Source organism: Acinonyx jubatus, chromosome B1, assembly GCF_027475565.1.
Source record: "Acinonyx jubatus isolate Ajub_Pintada_27869175 chromosome B1, VMU_Ajub_asm_v1.0, whole genome shotgun sequence".
In the NCBI taxonomy this organism is placed as follows: domain Eukaryota; kingdom Metazoa; phylum Chordata; class Mammalia; order Carnivora; family Felidae; genus Acinonyx; species Acinonyx jubatus.
The window spans coordinates 171,961,380-171,975,078 of NC_069382.1; positions in this window are offsets into that span (position 1 = coordinate 171,961,380).

The following is a 13,699-nucleotide window of genomic DNA, read 5'->3' on the forward strand; positions in this document are numbered from 1 at the left end:
TCCGAAGGCTGATTTTAATTCTTTCAAGAGACCTTGGAGGGTAGGTATTATCTTCAGGCTCTTTGCTGGCCATGCTCCAGAGCACCAGTGTTACCTGGAGGGGAAGTTTTACACAGACCTGGTGCACCAGTTTTGTTTTTGTTTTTTTTTTTTCTGCTGTCCCAGTTTTTGTGCTTATCACCCAGGTGTGCCTCTTGATCAACTGGATCTGGTAGCCAGGGGGGCTTGTGTTCCTGGGTCCCATGATAGTATAACAATAATTGGAGAGAGAGTTCTTGTCAGGCTACTACCTCCAGGGCTCTGCAACTACAGCAGACTGAAACATACTTTCTGTGAAAGAGGCTTATTTGTCCATGAGCTTTTACTTTAGGGCCAGTCTTCTGGTTTCACATATAACTAGAGGCCCTCAGGAAGTACTCTCAGGGAACAGAGGCCAGCAGACACAATCTACTCTGCTCATGGCTATCTCCCAGAGATGAGCTTATACTCTTGTCTAGTGCCTCAAGTTGTGTGACTGATATCCAGGGGACACCTCCAGAATACCTGCCACTGGTGGCCAGAAGGGCTTATGCTTGTGGCCCTATAAGACTGTACACATTTGCATTCTTTAAAAGCTTCTGCCTGAGGATCTGGATTCCAATCAGGTTGGGCCTAGGTGCTGATGGAAATCCTTCCCTTTGGGACGTTGGTAGGTTCTGGCATGTCCTCAACTACAGGGAGGGAGCCATTAAAAACAAAATAGGCTGCTTGGACAATCACAAAGTTTTGGGAGAATAACAATGAATAACAATGAATGACTAGAGCAAGGTTGAAAAATAAGGTTCATTTCCTACATGAGGCCCCTCATTCGAGACGGGAAAAGATGGCTGTTTTATCTAATGCAAAGAAACCAACACACAGAGAATATTCCAGTCTAAGATGGCAATGTTGAAAGACTGAACTCACCTCCTCCACAGAACACACCAAATTATACCTATTAATAGAACAATTCTTCCTGAAGAAGAACTAGGGGCTTATGAACAACCTGAACAACCAAGGTATAATGATAAGAGAACAAGAGAGATGGAGACATGGTCACAAAGAAAACGCCGAAACCCCACACTGCAAATGGCAATGGGGAGGGATAGCATCAAGGAACTGGGAATAGATCCATCTTTCCTTGAGCACAGAAAAAAGGCCACAGTTTAAAACAGCAACTAATATATAAAAGAGCTAACTGGAAAACAACACAGTTTACATTCCCACCGCATCTAGAAAGCCTAGATGAGAGCAGGGTCTTGATATCATAATGGTCAAGTCTCATCATCACAGCAAGCTTTCAACCTCAGTGAGTCCAAGGTCCAGAAGCCTATACTGGCCCTGGTCATGCTGGGACACAGAAAAAAAGGCTGAGGTTTAAATGGGCCAAGCAGAGGGGCACCTGACTGGCCTAGATGGAAGAGCTAGTGGTCTTGATCTTTGGGTCATGAGTTTGAGCCCCACATTGGGTGTGTAAGTTACTTCAATAAACTTTAAAAAATTAGGGAAAAAAGGAGGGAGCTGTGGGAATGCTCTTTTCTGCTCCATCTTAAAAGCCCAGACCAGAACAGGTCTGGATACCATAATAGGTAGGTCAGGTCGTCACAGAGAGTTTGTGACCTCAGTGAGCCCAGGGCTCGCAAACCCACACCAGCCTCTATGGTGGTGGAACACAGATCATAAGACACAGGATTTTTTAAATATTTTCTTAGGTCGGCGGGTAATTTTTAAATTTCATTTTTATTTATTTTATTTTTTGTTTTTCTACTTTGTCTTTTCTTAATTTTTGTTCTTTTTAAAATTCTTTTTCCTTTGTATCTTTATTCTTTTTTAATTCTATTTTTTCTTTTTCTTTTATTTATTATTTTCTTCTTTTTTTGTAAAAATCTATGGTTTAAAAGAATACCTAGCATGTACAGCCACAGTTCCAGGAAGCCAGCAAAAGTCACCAAGCACACATAGTCTACATAAGGGACACCATACCAAAGACTGCTCCTTCAAGTTTAGGAAAAGTGGGCTTTCTGCCTAATCCATAGAAACAAACACAAAAAAATAAAGCAAAATGAGAAGATAGATGAATATGCTCCAAAAGAAGGAACAAGAGAAAAAGTCAGAAAAAAACTAAATGAAACATAAATAAGCAATATGCCTGATTTAAAAAAAATTAAATAATGATCATAAAGATACTCACTGGGCTGGGGGAAAGAGAAGAAGATTTCAGGGAGACCTTCAATAAAAAGATATAAAATACGAAAAAGAACCAAATGAGAGTTGAAGACTAAAATAACTGAAATAAACACACTGAGAGGAATCAACAGTAGTTCAAAGGATGCGGAACAATGTACAGGTGATCTGGAAGACAGGAAATGGAAGGCACACTAGCTGAACAGCAAAAAAGAAAAGAATTTTAAAAATGAGGTATTTTAAGAGATATCTTGGACACCAAGTGAATAAACATTCACATCACAGAGGTCCCAGAGAAGAAGAAGAGAGAGAAAGGTGTAGAAAATTTATTTGAAGAAATAATTACTGAAACTTCCCTAACCTAGGGAAGGAAATAGACATCTCAGTCCAAGAATCACAGAGAGTTCCAAATGAGATGAACCCAAAGGAGGTCCACACCAAGGCATATCATATCAAAATATCAAAGGTTAAAGATAAAGAGGGAATCTTAAAAGCAACAAGAGAGAAACAAAAATTTACATATGAAGAAAGCCTATAAATTATGAGCTGAGTTTTCAGCAGAAACGTTGCAGGTCAGAGGGAGTGGCATGATATATTAAACAAACAAGCAAACAAACAAACAAGCAAAACTACAACCAAGAATACACTAACTGGCAAGGTTATTGTTCAGATTTGAAAGAGAGATAAAGAGATTCCTGGACAAATAAAAATTAAGGGAATTTATCACCACTAAATAAAAGAAATGTTGAAGGGAAAAAACATGGCCATAATTAGATATAACAAAATTATGAATAAAAAGATGAAAAATATGATAACATATACATAAAACATGGAGAAGGAAGTAAAGAGGGAATAACTTTTTCTTTCTTTCTTTTTTTTTTAAGAATGTGTTTGAACTTAAATGATCATCAAATTAATACAGACTACTACTTTCTTAGGATGTTATATATGAACCTCCTAACCACAAACCCAAAACCTATTATAGATACAGAAAAAAATAGACAGAAAGCTAAATATAACACTATAGAAACTCATCACTCACAAAGAAACAGAGCAAGAGAGTAAAAAAGGAACAAAGAATAACAACAAAAAAGCCCAGAAAATATATTTTTTTCAATGGCAATTAGCGTATACTTATTAGTAATCCCTTTAAACATAAATGGTCTCAATGCTCCAATTGAAAGACATGGCATGGCAGAATGGATTAAAAAACAAAAAAACCTCAATAACCCATATATATGCTGCCTGCAAGAGATTCACTTCAGACCTGAAGACACATACAGTCTGGTAGTGAAGAGGTGGAAAAATGTTCACCATGCTAATGGAAGTAAAAAAAAAAAAAAAGCCAGAGGAGCAATACTTATATTAGACAAAATAGACTTTAAAACAAAGGCTGTAAGAAGAGACAAAAATGGGCATTACATTATGATAAAGCTGTCCATTCAACAGAACATATAATAATTGTAAAGATTTATGCACCTAACACTGGAATGCTTAAACACATAAAGCTGATATTAACAGACATAAAGAGAGAAATTGATGGCAATACAATAACAGGGGGCTTTAACACCTTTATATCAGCAGATTATCCAGACAGAAAAATCAATGAGGAAACAAAGTCTTTGAGTGACACATTGGACCAGGTTGACATAACCAATATATACAGAACATTCCATCCATCCAAAACAGAATACACATTCTTTCCAAGTGCACATGGAACATTCTCCAGAATAGATCACATATTAGTCCATAGAAACAAGCCTCAATAAATTTGAGAGGATTGAAATCATACCATGCATATTTTCCAATCACAATAGTATAAAACTAGAAATAACTCACACAAAAAACTGGAAAAAACACAAACATGTAAACACTAAACAACATGATACTAAACAACCAATGGTTCAACAAAGAAGCAAAGGAAAAATTTTAAAAAAACGTGTAAACAAATAAAAATGTAAACACAATGGTCCAACGTCTTTGGGACATAGCAAAAGCAGTTCTAAGAGGGAAGTACATAGTACTACAAGGCTACCTCAGAAAACAAGAAAAGGCTAAAATTAAAAAAAAAAATAACTTTACACTTAAAGGAACTAAAAAAGGAAAACATATCAAAATGAGTAGAAGAAAGGAAATACAAAGGATGAGAACAGAAATAAATGACATAGACACTAAAAAAAATAATAGAGAAAAATAAATGAAACCAAGAGCAGATTCTTTGAAAATATTTTACATAATTGGCAAACACTTAGCCAGACTCATCAAGAAAAAGAGAGAAAAAATTAGAAAGAAGAGAGAAGTAGCAACAGACATGACAGAAATACCAAGGATTATAAGAGAATACTATGAAAAATTATATGCCAACAAACTGTACAACCTAGAATAAATTCCTAGAAGCATACAGTCTTTTAAAACTGAACAAGGAAGAAAGAGAAAATCTGAATACATGGATTACAAGTAATGACAATATTAGTAATTAAAAAACTACCAAAAATAAAAGTCTAGGACCAGATGAATCCACAGGCACATCCTACTAGACATTTAAGAAAGTTAATACCTATTCTTCTCAAACTATTCCAAAAAAATAGAAGGTAAATGAAAGCTTCCAAATACATCATACAAGTCTAGCATTACTCCAATACTAAAATTAGATATAGATAAGACAAAAGAAGAAAAGAACAGATCAATATCCCTGATGAACATAGATGTAAAAATTCTCAACGAAATATTCACAAACTGAATCCAATAATACATTTAAAAGGCCATTCACCATGATCAGATTGGATTTATTCTGGGGATGCAAGGATGGTTCAATATTTACAAATCAATTAATGTCATACACCATATCAACAAAATGAAGGATAAAAGTTATATGATCTCAATAGATATAGAAAAGTATTTAACAAGATTCAACATCTATTCATGATAAAAAATCAACAAATTGGGGTTAAAGGAAACATAACTCAACATAATAAAGGCCATATGTGAAAAACCTACAGCTAATATAATATGCAATGGTGAAAAACAGAGATTTCCCTCTAAATTCAGGAAAAAGATAAGGATGTCCACTCTCACCACTTTTATTCAACATAGTACTGGAAATCCTAGCCACAGCAATTGGAAAAAAAGGAAATAAGAGGCATTTGTATTGGTAAAGAAAAAGTTAAACTGTCACTATTTATGTATGACATTATACTATACATAGAAAATCCTAAAGACTCCACCAAAAAACTACTAGAAGTAATAATCAAGTTCAGTAAACTGGCAGGACACAAAATTAATACTTGGAAATCACTAGTGTTTCTATACACTAATAATGAAGGGGAAGAAAGAGAAATTTTAAAAAATATATACCATTGCACCAAGAAATAATAAAATACCTAGGAATAAGCTTAACCAAGGAGGTAAAAGACCTGTACTCTAAAAACTATAAAACACTAATGAAAGAAATTGAAGAGGACACAAACACGTGTAAAGTCATGTCATGCTCATAGATTGGAAGAATATTAAATTGTCCATACTACCCAAAGCAATGTACAGATTTAATGCAGTCCCTATCACAACACAAACAGAAATTCTTAAAGAACTAAAACAAATACTGTCTTTTCCCCATTGTATATTCTTGCGTCTTTTGTCATAGATTAATTAACCATATAATTGCAGGTTTATTTCTGGGCTCTCTATCTTATTCCATTAATCTCTGTGTCTATTTTTGTGCAGGCACTATAATGTTTTGATTACTACAAATTTGGAGTATATTTTGAAATCTGTGTTACCTCCAGTTTTGTTCTCCTTTCTCAGGAATGCTTTGGTTATCCAGGGTACTCTGTGGTTCCATACATATGTCTGGAGTCCTCTTTTGTTCAGCAAGAGAGCAGATGCAGAATTAAATGTGAGAGAGGCTTATGACCAGGAGGAGACAAGAGCCCTGAGTAAGGATCCTTGCTCCATATTTATTAGGATCAGAAGGCTTACAAACACGATGGACATGCAGAAAGAGACAATGAAACTGTGAACATTAATTCATTTATGTGAGAGAAAGGGGGTTTTGAAGATATGTGGGTTTGAGTCAATACAAAACAAAATCATAGCACCTGAGCAGATGGCTGTTTCTGGCAGTCACCAGGAGCCCTGTCTGTTTATCTTCACTTGCCTAGGGGATAAGACAGAGCATGCTACCTCAGGGTCAACAAGACACCTTTATTTTGCTAATTAGCTCCACTCCAGGTAAATTCACCCTGCTTTCCCACTCTATCACCCTGTTTACCTGTTTACCTATTCTGGGTGCTTCAGTCCTGTGAAAGCATCTTTCTATTTTGGTCCTATGCTGATGGTGCTTTTGCCCCATGGCTTCCCATTCTTATGCTTTTGTTCTATGCTGGGGGCACTTTCACCCTGTTTACCTAATCTTGGACGCTTTAGTCCTAAATCCTGTTAACCCACTGGTGCAATCTCAGGGAATTCCTAAACTTATTCCTCACAAACTTCTATTACTCAAGACCAAAATAATGATTAAAAAATGGCCAGAGGACCTGAATATTTTTCCAAAGAAGACATACAGATGTCCAACAGACACATGAAAAGATGCTCAGCATCAAAAATTATCAGGGAAGTGACCATCAAAACCACAATGAGACAGCACCTTACACCAGTCCAAATTGCTAGTATCCAAAAGATAGGAAATAACAAGTATTGGTGAGGCTGTGGAGAAAAGAAAACCCTGTGCACATTCCTCTGTTGGTGGGAATGTAAATTGGTACAGCCACTGTGTAAAACAGTATGGACATTCCTCAAAAAATTAAAAACAAATACCATATGATCCAATAATTTCATTATTGGGTATTTACCCAAATGCAATGAAAACAGTAATTCAAAGGATATATATACACCCTTATGTTTATTGCAGCATTATTTACAATATGCAAAAAATGGAGTAAACATAAGTATCCCTTAATAGGCAAGTGGATAAGGAAAATGTAGTACACACACACACACACACACACAAAATGGAATATTATGCCACCATAAAGATGAGATATTGCCATTTGCAACATTAAGCTAGACCTAGATGTTATCACGCCAAGTGAAAAAAGTCAGAACTGAGAAAGGCAGATACCATAATTTGATTCATAAGAGGAAAATAAAAAATGAATGAACAAGCGAAAAACAGAATCAGACTCACAGGTACAGAGAACAAACTGATGGTTTCCAGAGGGAAGGAGGATTGAGGGATGGGCAAAATGAGTGAAGGGGAGATGGAGATACAGGCTTCAAGTTATGGAATAAATAAGTCACAAAATTAAAAGGCACAGCATGAGAGTCAATGATATTTTAATAGTATTGCAATGGGACAGATGGTAACTATACTGGTAGTGATCATAGCATAACGTATAAGTTTGTCAAATCACTAATGTGATTTGTTGTACACCTGAAACTAACATAACATTGCATGTCAACTACACTCAACTAAATAAAAAAGCAACCAACACAAGAGTCAAGCAAAATGAAGGAACAGAGCAATATGTTCCAAACAAAAGTACAAGAGAAAACATCAGGAAAACAAACAAGGAAGCAAACAAACAAACAAACCTTAATGAAATGGAGATAAATAATTTATTTGATAAAGAGTTCAGAGTAATGGTAATAAAGATGCTCACAGGATTCAGAAGAACGGGGATAAACACAGTGAGAACTTCAAAAAAGGGATAGAAAATATAAGATAGCACCCAACGTAAGTCCCTGAGCTGAGGAATACAAAAACTAAGCTAAAAAAATACACAACAGGGTTTCAAAAGCTGACTAGATGAAACAGAATAAAAGGATCAGGTAATGTGAGATGGAAGTGGAACTCACCCAAATAACAGCAGCAAAAAGAAAAAAAAGAAAAAAAAAGTGAAGACAGCTTAAAGGATACATAGGACAATATAAATTGAACATAGACTCACATTACAGAAATCCCAAAGAAGAAAAGAAAAAGAAAGGGGCAGAAAACTTATTTAAAGGAACAATGGCTGAAAACCTTTCTAACTTAGGGAAAGACGCAGACATCCAGATAAGGAGCACAGAGAGTTCCAAATAAGATTAACTCAAAAAGACCCACATTAACACACGTTACAATTAAAATGTTAAGAGTTAAAGACAATGAAAGAATCTTAAAAGCAGCAATAGAAAAACTTATTATGTACAGGGAACCCCTCTGACACCATCAGCATGTTTTCAGCAAAAACTTTGCAGGCTACAAGGGAGTGCCACAATATATATTTAAAGTGCTGAAATAAAACAACTTTCAACCAGAAATATTTTATCAACAATATTATATTTCAGAATTGAGGGAGAGGTAATGAGTTTTCCATATAAGCTAAAGTTAAAACAAGTTATCACCAAACCAGCCCCAGAAGAAATGTTAAAAGGGACTTTGTTAAGCTAAAAACAAAACAAAACAAAACAACAAGAGTTACACAAAAAATAAAGGAACAAAACACTAATTAGTAGCAAGAAAACATTTGGAAGTATAAATCTTACTGGTAAAGATAAATGTATAAAGGTAGTGGGCTAATCATTTATAAACCTAGTATAAAAGGTCAGATACAAAAATAGGAAAAATAAATACAATTACAATAATTAAGTGATACAGAATATACAAATATGTAAAATGGGACATAAAAAATAAAATGTTAGAGGTGGGAAGTAAAATATAGAGCCTTAGAATATTCAAACTTAAGTTGTTATCAACTAAAATAGACTGCTATAAAAACAAGTTGTTGTACATAAATAAGCCTCATGGTAACCACAAAGCAAAAACCTATAGTAGATACACAGAAGATAAAGAAATCTAGGCATATCAGTAATGAAATTTATCAAACCACAAAAGTTAACAAGAGGAGAAAGGAATAGGGAGTAACTTAAAAACAGAAAACAATTTTCAAAATGGTAATAAGTACATACCTATCAGCAATTACTTTAAATATAAATGGAATAAATTATTTAACCAAAGGACAGAGTGGCTGAATGGATTAAAAAAAAAAAAAAAGTTAAGAACCTGGGCACCTGGGTGGCTCAGTCGGTTGAGCGGTTGAGCGTCTGACTTTGGCTCAGATCATGATCTCATGGTATGAGTTTGAGCTCTGTGTCAGGCTCTGTGTTGATGGCTCAGAACCTGGAGCCTGCTTTGGATTCTGCGTCTCCCTCTCTCTGTGCCCTCCCCCACTCACTCTGTCTCTCTCTCTCTCTCTCTCAAAAATAAATAAACCTTAAAAAAAAAGTTAAAAACCATGCTGCCTACAAGAGGCTCACTTCAGAACAAAAGACACATATAGACTAAAAGTGAAAGGGTAAAAAACCCTTCCAAAGGAAAACCAAAAGAAAGTTCGAGTAGCCATACTTATATCACACAAAATAGTCTTTAATACAAAGACAGTAGGAGATGAAAAGGGCATTAGATGATAAGAGGGTCAATCCAACAAGAAGATATAACATTTGTAAATATTTATGCACCCAGCAAAACAACAGTAAATATATAATTGACTCTTGAACATGGCTTTCAACTACACAGGTACACAGATATGTGATTATCTTTTGCCTGATAAACACAGTACGATGCTAAAAACACATTTTATCTTCCTCATGAGATTCTTGATATTTTCTTTTCTCTAGCTTACTTTCTTCTAATAATACACTATATAATACATGACACACAAAATCAGTGTTAATAGACTGTTATCAGTGAAGCTTCAGTCAACAGTAGGCTATTTGTAGTTAAATTTTTGGAGAGTAAAAAGTTTTACATAAAATTTTGACTGCTTGGAGTGTGGAGATCAGTGGCCTTAACCACCATATTGTCCACTGTATTCTGTTGACTTTGAATGGAATGTTCTGTGTATATCTCTTAAGTTCATCTGGTCTAGGATATAATTTTAGTCCAATGTTTCCTTACTGATTTTCTATTAATCATCAGGGAAATGCAAATCAAAACCATAAAAAGGTATAATCTCACATCTTTTAGAATCTCTATTATCAAAAATATATTGTGAAGAAAAGAGAATGCTGTGCATAATTGATCAGAATGGTGTAGCCATTATGGAAACATTATGGAAGTTCCTTAAAAAATTAAAACTAGAACTGGCATTTTTACTTCTGGGTATTTACTCAATAAAAACAAAAACACTAATTTGAAAATATATATTCACCCCTATGTTCACTGCAGCATTTTTTATAAAAACCAAGTTATGGAAACAACCTAAGTGCCTATCAATGAGTGAATGCAGAAAGATATGGTGTATATTATACGATATTTAGTAATAAAAATTTAATTCTTGCCATATGCAACAACATGGATGGACATTGAAGGCATTATACTCAGTGAAATAAGTCAGAGAAAAAGAAATACCACATGATTTTATATGTGAAATCTAAAAAACAAAACAAAACAACAACAGCAACGACAAAAAACAAACAACAAAAAAAAACCCAGCAAGGTTCTGGCCCAAGATGCCAACATAGATAGACCCTGAACTCACTTCTTCCATAGACATACCAAATCTACACCTGTATATAGAGAGCAATTCCTGCTGAACTGAAAGCTGCCTGAACAGCTTTTGCACAGCAAAGAATAGGCCACAGAGAAAACAGCAAATGAGACAGAAACATAGTAAAAGGGAATCCACACCTCCATTGCTGTGAACTGAAGTTGAGAGGGATAGTACTGAGGGTTGGTGAATAGATCTGTGTATATACCCATCAATAATTACTTTAAATGTACATGGTCTAAATGCTCCACTCAAAAGACATAGGGTGATGAGATATATTAAAGAATAAGATATTCATATGATCCCTACAAGAGACATACTTCAGACCTAAAGACACATACAGACTGAAAGTGAAAACATGGAAAAAGACATTCCATGCAAATAGAAGTAAAATAAAAGAGAGAGAAAAAAAATAAACAAAATAGCATTACTTACATCCATTAGAATGAACAAAGACTGTAACAAGAGACAAAGAAGGACTTTACACAGTGATAAAGGCTCAATCCAACAAGAGGATATAACAATTATAAGTATATTTGCACCCATCACTGACATACCTAAATATATAAAGCAAATATTAACAGACATAAAAGGAGAAATTGACCAATACAATAATACTAGGGAATGCCAACACCCCACTTACATCAATGGATAAATCATCTAGGCAGAAAATCAATGAGGAAACAATGTCTTTGATTGATACATTAGACCATCCAGCATTACCCTGATACCAAAACCAGACAAAAACACTACATAAAAAAAAAGAGAAAACTACAGACAACATTCTTGATGAACAAGATGTAAAATTCCTCAGCAAAATATTAGCAAACCACATTCAACAATACATTAAAAGGAGCATTCACCACAGTCAAGTGGGATTTATTCTGGGAATGCAAGGATGGTTCGATTTTTGTTGCAGGATTTTTTACCTCAATACCTGGGGTTTGTTGCCTCACCACTTTGAAGACTAAAGAGGTGGACACAAAATGTGCAGCAGCCCAAAGTCCATTGGAGTATGAGTTAAGAAAAGTAAGAAAAGTATAAAAGCTCTCTTTACAGAGAGGGGGCATTCGAAGGTGAATACCCACAACTACAGGCAAGGGCTCTGGTTTTATAAGGTTCTGGTCAGCCCTGACTTCCCTTACCCCTGGTTCCTTCTCAGGTCCTACCTTTATTGGCTTGATAACTCTAGGTACTGGGTTGTCCACTACTGATTGGGTTGATCCCATTGTATGAGGGGTGGCCTATAGCCATACCATTCCTTGTGGGTCATACATTTTATGGTCTACTACTTATTTTAGTTAGGTCTTTTTTCAAATTCCTGACGGGAAAGTGATGGGGAATAGATGGTATCTGTTATATTATTAAGAGGAATCTTATGCCTGAGGGGGTTTGCTGTGGTCAGATGCTCCCAGTATTGTTCCAAAATGTGTTTTTCCTCAGGTCCTAACATTTCCCTCCCTGCCTTTTTTATCCTATCTTTCCCCATCATATTGTTACAAATCAATCAACACTATATATGATATCAACAACAAAAAGGATAAACATCATAAGATTATCTCAATAAATACAGAACCATCATTTGACAAAATAGAGTGTCTGTTCATGATAAAAAAATCTCCACAAGGTTGACTTAGAGGGAACAAACCTCAACAAAATAAAGACTGTACATGAGAAGCCCACAGCTAATATCATACTCAATGGTGAAAAACAGAGCCTTTCCTCTAAGGTCAGGAATAAAACAAAGATGTCCACTCTTCCCACTTTATTCAAAATAGTACCAAGAGTCCTAACCACAGCTATCAGACAAAGAATAAAAGGCAACCAAATTGGTAAGAAAGCAAAGTTTCACTATTTGCTGAAGACATCGTCTTATACATAGAAAACCCTAAGAACTTCACTAAAAAACTCTTATAATAAACAGACTTAGTAAAGTTGCAGGATACAAAATTAATACCAGAAATCAGCTGCATTTCAATACACCAATAATGAAGTAGCAAAAAAGAAAAATTAAGAAAACAATTCCATTTACAATTGCACAAAAAAGGATAAAATACCAAGAAAAAATTTAACCATGGAGGTGAAAGACCTATACTCTAAACACTATAAAACACTGATAAAATAAACTGAAAACAACACAAAGAAATGGAAAGATTTTCCATGCTTATGAATTAGAATATTGTCCAAATGTCCATACTACCCAAAGCAATCTACAGATGCAATGCAATTCTTATCAAAATAACAACAGCATTTTAAAAAAATATATTAGCACTTTCCACAGAAGTAGAACAAACATTCCTAAAATGTGTATGGAACCTCAAAAGAGCTTGAATAGCCAGTGCAACCTTGAGAAAGAACAAAGCTGGAGATATCATAATCTGAGATTTTCAAGATACACTCCAAAGCTATAATAATCAAAACAGCTAGTGCTGACACAAAAATAGACATACAGATCAATGGAACAGAACAAAGCTCATGAATAAAACTCTGCTTATTTGGTCAATGAATGTACAACAAAGGAATCAAGAATATACAATGGTGAAAAGACAGTCTCCTCAATAAATGGTGCTAGGAAAACTGGGCAGCTATGTGAAGAATGAAACTGGACCACTTTCTAACACCATACACAAAAATAAACTCAAAACGGATTAAAGACCTACATGTGAGACCTGAAACCACATAAAACCCCTAGAAGAAAACTGACAGTAATCATTTTGAGATCAGCCCTAGCATTTTTATAGATATGCCTGCTTAGGCAAGGGAAACAAAAACAAAATAAACTATTGGGACTACCCCAAAATAAAAAGCTTTTTCATAGCAAAGAAAACCATCAATAAAACAAAAAGGTGATCCACTGAATGGGAGAAGATGTCTACAAATGATATATCCAACAAGAGATTAATATCTAAAATATATAAAGATCATATATAACTCCATACTAATAAATAATCCCATTAAAAAATGGGCCGAGG